Source organism: Haliotis asinina, chromosome 7 (assembly GCF_037392515.1).
Source record: "Haliotis asinina isolate JCU_RB_2024 chromosome 7, JCU_Hal_asi_v2, whole genome shotgun sequence".
Lineage (NCBI taxonomy): Eukaryota > Metazoa > Mollusca > Gastropoda > Lepetellida > Haliotidae > Haliotis > Haliotis asinina.
In genome coordinates, this window is record NC_090286.1 from 21,164,271 (window position 1) to 21,172,415 (window position 8,145).

The following is an 8,145-nucleotide window of genomic DNA, read 5'->3' on the forward strand; positions in this document are numbered from 1 at the left end:
ACGTCATTGTGTTTATTATATATGTTGTATGCTGTTATGTTTATCCTTTACGTCATAGTGTTTATTGTATATATTGTAGTATGCTGTAAATTATGGAGTTTATTCTGCACATTGCCCTGGTCATCCTTTACGTCATTGTGTTTATTATATATGTTGTATGCTGTTATGTTTATCCTTTACGTCATAGTGTTTATTGTATATATTGTAGTATGCTGTAAGTTATGGAGTTTATTCTGCACATTGCCCTGGTCATCCTATACGTCATTGTGTTTATTATATATGTTGTATGCTGTTATGTTTATCCTTTACGTCATAGTGTTTATTGTATATATTGTAGTATGCTGTAAATTATGGAGTTTATTCTGCACATTGTCCTGGTCATCATTTACGTCATAGTGTTTATTATATATGTTGTATGCTGTTATGTTTATCCTTTACGTCATAGTGTTTATTGTATATATTGTAGTATGCTGTAAATCATGGAGTTTATTCTGCACATTGCCCTGGTCATCCTTTACGTCATTGTGTTTGTATTATACGTTGTAGTATGGAGTGCGTTTTGGCGCTTACTCTGTATATTGTCCAATATATATCGTTTTGTTTATCTTTTATGTTGTAGTGCTTCTTGCTCTATTTTACCTTCATGTTAAGGCACTTTTTCTCCTTTTTCACTGTTTATCCCTTAGCTATGGGATCTATTCTTCACGTCGCATATTGTTGTTGCGCATGCGCGTGGGTGTAATTATAGCGTTGTATGTAAAACGCATTGCATAATCGACTGTCACCTTTTCACATAAGCTCTCATATCTCACTCAGCATATATTACTAGGTCTAACCGTTCAAAATACTGAATTGAGTTTATGCTGTCCCAGTGTAAGTAGTTACACATTGTCCTAACTGTAACTTCCTTATTACCTGCGACAAACGTATGTCGTAGTTGACTTTTAACAGTTACAGACACGTTCACATCGGGTTGTGTGGTAAACAGGAACTTGAAAATGTCCGGTCCTGTATTTCTCCATTACCGTAAATCCCCACGTATGATGAGAAATTGGCTGATGCAATTAGGATTCTAGGGTTACATTTAAGGATTTGCATAATGCAAAGAAAAGATTTTGCCGTCTTGAACATGAAACTAGTGATGTGAAAGCTAATAGGATACGGAAGTACAGCTTGACTCTTTTGCCGAGTGGTTAATGTTAAATAGAGGCCAAAAAGCCGTGCCTTGTAATGGCTGGCCGTGAAGCCCCGTGTTACTGTGAGACGCGTGGATTAGACGGAACTTCTCTTACATTTCCACTCTATTATTTCTTAGAGCCTATGCTTATCAAAAAGTTCGCTTTTATCTTTCTGGTTTGTCGTTGTAAGGTTTCAAATATTTGAAACGTACTCATATTGTGACCACAGTAGATCGCCTTTCATCCATGGAAATAATCAATGGATTTGACTGCTTCTAACAAGCATAATGTAATTCCGAACACATTTGTTTACTAGACTGAGGAATGTATTGTGATGCATTCTGGGTATAGTATCCCTTGTGGCTTTATGTGGCTACATTAAAATACATTCACGACTCTTTAATGCATCCTCATGTCAAATAAGCTGATTGTTTGTGCTCATTTGTCCTGATAGTGGAGCGTTGCTACAGTTACAGATACAGGGACAGTAATGCAGGTATGGTTATGTACATTAGATGAACAGCGTCATTCGGTCGTTTAGGTTTCCAAAATATACCCGACATTGCTGTGACAACAAAACCTACACGATGTTGCGCAGCTGATCGGGAAATATGTACCATCAGTTGCACTGTCCCACAAACATCAGGAAATGCAACACTTTAAAGAATTTGCGTTATGTTATTACCGTCGAAGTTGGTATAAAGGAATGAATAAGTGCATCACTTAATCAGTGTGGTGTTTAATTGCCTTTGTTTGAAGCAAGTTACACCCATACGTGTAACTGTACTTGTTTAGCGTCTCTGCCAATAGCCCGTCAGTTGTTTTTACAGCGACAGTAATGAGAACTGATACTTGCGAGATGCTTTCATACAGACAAAATTCCTTCTCTTTTCACACACATTTTGGCATTCGCATGAAATCTTAAAAACAACTCAAAAAGGCATCTGAGGATTTCGTGACATATAATCAGCGTTCCGAAGTGTAATCTACTTTTTTCCTAAAACGTGATAAAACATATGAGTTGGTAATCATTTTGAAGTCTTTTCATCGTGTTTGCCTTTGTGATAATTAAACTTTATATCAAAGCCAGCATCTAGAGAGCAATAAAGACAAGCTGAAATATTTATGAATATGTACCCAGGCCTGATGTGGTTGAAACAGACAGACTACCATTTCCCAGGGGATCTCGATGAAGTAGAAACAATCCCGTCGGTGTAGTAGACCCAGAACAACATAACTACATATATGGGCAACATGCATCCACTGTTTGCGGACACCACAATCATAACAAACTACAGCTTAACAGTTGATATTGATTGCATTGTTTTCCTAAGGCGCGGACTTGAGTCCACAAAAAGCCAGACCGGACCTCTGCTTTGGACGCTGTCGAATCAACATATTAGAAAATAAGGCTAAAATTAATCATGTATATTTAACTCAGCTGTCTCTCATGATTGAAGATTTAGAGCCTCTTCGTCGCATCTCCGACAAAGTTTCGAATAGAAATGTCAGCGTTAATTTATGATGGCAGATCGCTCGCGAGCCTAGCATATCTACGTATCGGTATGACTTCAACCTGCAGATTGGACGCCCGTTACTTCAAAGTTGCTTGTAGCATCTAGAGAAACTCAACCTGGCCGATTTTCAAACATCTGGACTGTGTAGAGGTCACCTCCAACCCAAATAAAATTTGTGATGCGGGTTGCCATGACTACATAAGGGGCCCATGAATCGGATTTTATGCCCTCGATGATCTTAATTTAACATGCCATAAATCTTCTACTTGGGTTGCTTTTAAATCCGCTCATGAATCAAATAACATCCCCCTATATGCATCTAAATGAATGCGGCCATATTTCTTGTTGTCGGCCGCTCGCTGTGCTGCGTGTTGTGGCCTCCTGACATGAGAGGTCGTGTGTGCTGAGCTCGGACATGGAAGGCCAGTGGAGAACATGGCTGACCACTGAGGATCGCTGTTTCAGTGTTAATCAGCGAGACTCGCTATCATGTTTTCAGCAACCCTAAACAAGGCAGAGCATGTTGCACTTAACCAACGTGTGCACTGAAGGGAATTGCCTTTCTACTGCACACATCTTTGTCCTGACATATAGATTTCAATAAAGACATAATGACCTATACTGGTGCTTATGCATCATTTTGCCTCTAAACACCTGGTACAGTATAATAAACCAACATGTAATTTGTTTAAGAATGTAATATATAAATTTAGAATGAAATGTATATCTTGATATTCCAAAATACCAACAGCGAAAGTTATGTAATGTTTAAAGATTTCAACTAATTGTCCTTTGAAGTGTAATGGGATAGTCCTTTCCCGGAGAAATTCAAGAAGTATAATGGGACAACCAAATGGCAATGACGACTTTGTTGAGCCTTCTCAGCACGAACCCCCTTCATGTACTGGTACGGTTATTAGTTAATTAATGCCATAAATCTCTTATTTTTTTCTACCTTCAAGAATATGGTAAAAGAGCAAGTGATGTGGAAATGCGCCGCTGTCATGACATGCTTACATAACCATTTATTGTTTCAATTTCAAGCAATCTTATTACATATTGTACAATCCCATCGCGTGACGCCGAGCAGTATACAACCAAGGTTGCTCGGTTGGCGATTTCTCCTAAGTCCCGACGAATTGAGGAAATCATATTTTACTGGGCGGAAAACAATACTGGCAACACCCTACACCACTCATTTAAATTTCCTGAGTACAGTTCAGGCTGAATTACATACAACGTATTTCCATATTTCACGAACAATGATTTTAATCTACTTCCTACAGTGGCTTTCTCGCATGTCATTAATGAAAGGTACATTTTATTCAATCGCGGTCTTTCAGGATATTTTTTATATCAAATGCTCAATTCGGGCGTGGTCGCGTCAGGACCGCCTGACATATGAACTTTCTCAAGTACGTACAATTATTTTGTTAAGGGGTAGAGTCCAAATGCAGCACAGAAATAGGGGGAGCAAGGCTGAAATGAAACAAAATATTCTACAAACAGTTTAAAAGGGGAGTTCATTGTTTTAGTTTCCCTGCCCCGACAGACGAGAACACCTTTCAGATATATCTGTTGCCTTGGTAACTAAGAAATTAAAGTAGTGAGATAACAAAGGGATTCCAAGAGAAATGTTACAGTAAAAGAGAAGGGGGCATCTCTTCGTCCAAAACACAATTAGACGCTGGCAGTCGGGAGAATGTGAGGGGGGTTTGACCGCTCCTCACTCCCCCCAACCATCTGCCGACCGGACGCTAGCTGAGAGGCTAAAAAATTAAATGTCAGACGGCTCTTTACTTGTAGACGAGATAAAAATATAGATGCGATGTGCCTCCGTGACAATACATAAGATACTTGGGTTTACACTGCGCATTGAATGGAGAGAGATAGACAGCGAGGGGGAGAATGGGGACGGTGGGGGTAAAGCTGGGGCGAGTTTAGGAAGGAGAGAATATGATTAGTGGATAGAAGAGACCATACACAGTTCTTCATGGGTTTAGAGGAAACGATTGGATGGGGTGGGGATGAAAGCACGACAAAAAACTCATTTATCTGAGAACGTATATTAATATATATTTTACATGATATGATCATTTCATAAAATGAACAAAAGGGCAAAACGAGTTTGTGTCTGAGTCAGTTCTGATCATCAGTGAAAATCCTGTTTTCCTAAAACTGCAGAGTATATGTGTGACTTGGGGGGAAAGGTAGGACGTACAGAAAGTGTAATTGACGTTAATTATGCACACACTACATCAATGTCTTAAAGTTATGTCCCATCAATTGCAATACGCCTACAAGGTCGTCATGTTGAGGAAAACATATTGACTGTGTTGATGACCATATCGACATGAGTCACACATACAAGTAAATACTTGTACATCGTCAAAATATCCTGTATCTACATATTCAAACCCTGCAACCCTGAACGCAAACATTTGAAACATCTACATTATGTTTGGTGTCTGGAATGCTGGCCAACATTTATTTTCACTTTTAAAAAATCTAAATGCCCATGAGTAATGTTGTCCCTTCCTTTTATCTATAAAAGTCAGGCGCCCACCTGTCTACAATAGATGTTTAGTTTTACCCATTTATAAATCCATTCTTCGTTCAAAACATCTTTTCCACCTGACCGGTGCTACTAAAGAAATGATGTACAATTCAAGAGGACAATAACATTCGCCTATTAATGCTAAAATATAGCCCAGAGCGCATACCTCTTACTCTTGATCTACATTCAGCCAATGAAATTGTGTGATTCGTATGTAATAATTCTCAATAAAGACAGTATCCATACACGTACACACGATCTGTCAGAATATGTGTGTGCTGCAAATGTAAAGATTTATTCCACAGAGCGTCATCACAATCAATGACATGTAGCTTATGTACCATTTCAGTGAACACGTTCTGCATGACCGAGCTGTGGGTTGTCTCCACCTACCCTCAGCGGACATTTCAACAAGCGAATTCTCTTTGACGCAGAGTTTAAACAAGCTTTTACTGTGTGTATGACTGCCACCGTGGCGTGATATGAACTACCTGTTTATGCTGGTCATGCTTTACGAGTGGGACAGTTAACAGGGGAATTGTAATTATATTTGTAATTACCTGCATATACGTTTAATTTTCTATGAGTCATATGTTCGTATGATATGACCAGTTAACGGCACACATGGGTGCCTTAAATATGTTGAAAACAACACATTCAGCAATATATGTGGAGAAGGTTTTTAAATGAAGGCGATGACATCACTAAGGGCAATATGTAAATGTGTGATTTAAAACGTATGGATATATTAAACGTAGGCTAAATATTTGTGAAATAAGGTGGAGCAATGTTAGTATATTCTAAGAGCATATTTTCAGTTCATTTCCCCACTGGACCCATCTTATCATTGATGACTGATCCACACAGAAGAATATGTTTAGAACTCGTGTCCTTATCATGAAAATATCATTTCTATAAGACTGTACTGACTGATAAGTCAAAGGATGAAGAGTCACTTATCGGTACATTTAAACACCTGTAGGTAAGGGAACACTACTAAAGAAACTAGTCTATATTGTGACAGGTTACTCTTTTGTATATTACATAGGCGTTTCCACATAGACTTATGTGAGTGTATCAAAACTTGTGTTTAGTAATGTCATTTAGAAAGAAAAAAGAGCAAGCCAAAATCTATTCACGATCACAAGAAGAATGTATGTCTGTGACCTGTCTGGGGAAATGGGATAGCCAGGGACATCCTTTATCACCAAGTTTAAACCATCACCATAAAAGTTCATTTTAAAAGCCTCGTGCAAATGAGGAGCAAGAGTCCCTGTCAAACCAATCCCATGATGACCTTCTGTGAGGTCAGCAGGTTGTGGCCTTGTCGACAAAGGGTCATTCGGGGTTAGGCTGTGAAGAATTCAAAGTGAAATGTGAAATAAAAACTATCGTCTTTCAAAAACACGTATTATGTGTCTGTGGAGTATGCGTGGGTCTTCCCAGCCAACAGTCGTCAAGTTGAAATGTTTGGGGACCCCAGTGACATTAAGTATCAAGGTATTCTCACTGCACCGTATTTGTGAAGCTTGTTTGGACCTTTGTTGCCATTTAGAAAAGTTCAATCATGAATAAAACACTATTTGGACGTCCTCCACCCATTTATATTTTATGATGCCCTTCCCTAGTAAACGTAGTCAAGCGTACCTTCGGTCTTGCTTTGGAGACTTACTGTGGGATACTCAGTCCTCAAGTATCCCCTATTGAAAAGTCGTTTCATTTAAATTCGGGACACTCAATGGTCGGATAAACAGCATAGCCACCTAGAATTCAATAAGCAATCATAGTTATGGGGACCTCTGACAAATAAACACCACTGGCCGAGGACTGCAAACACCAAGGCTGTACTTAAGCTGTTTAACAAGGTTCAAATAGGTCTTTCAGGTATCCATATCCCAGTTATGTGGCCTGTGTTTGAACGCAGCTTAAACGAACCTCGGAAAAACTAGACTGATGTATCACCTAATACAGAAATGAATATCACGGGAACTGTGTCTGTGAGATACGTAATTCTAGTATACATGTAATAAGCATTCAGACATGACCCAAGATCAATAAACTACAGCAGTGAAATATTCTACATGGACAATACACACCAGATCTATCACGATATATTCATACAAGGCAGCATTTTTGTGTTGTATATTCTTATAACTTTCTAGTACGGTTTCATCATTCTTTAGGAATAAACGATTTCGCTAGATGAACTATTCTTTTCCCCGGTAATAACGTTATTGGCGTGTAGTCTTGCCAAACATATATGAAAATACGTTATCGTTGTGTATATCCAGCTTGAGGTTCAAGTGCCATATACCAGAGTGTTTTCTCCCACTTTCATTGTGTAAGTACAAGACGATGTACTTGTATTGACACGCACTGTTCTAGAGGCATGGCCCGCCACTTGAAGATGTTGCTACATGTCATGGCTGCCATCACGTGTGCCTATTATACAGTATCTGAATATTGGCGTGTTGACGGTACGTCATCATTACGACACTGTGGGCTACACACATGACTTGTGTAGCCTTAAGTAGAAGGACTTAAGTCTACAGCCTTGTCAAAAACACAAATAAGAAATAACCCCTGAGATCGTACGTCGTATAGATTTTAGAGACAACAATTCTAATTGAAAAAAGTTTTATTATGCGATGGCTGAATTGTCATAGATGGCTTCGTTTTGTCAGCCCCAGCGGGTTGTGTGTTCTCACTATGTTTCTCCAATAAAGTATCGCTTGATTAGAATGAATAGAAGGAAAGAAATTCCATCAAATTCCAATTTGTGTTCTTTTACACATCGACGCATTTGAGGAAGCATTAAATTAAAACAAAACTAGCTTTCAAAGAAAAAGCAAGCTAATTTCATTTGTACCTTTCGTCATGTGGCGCCTGTTCG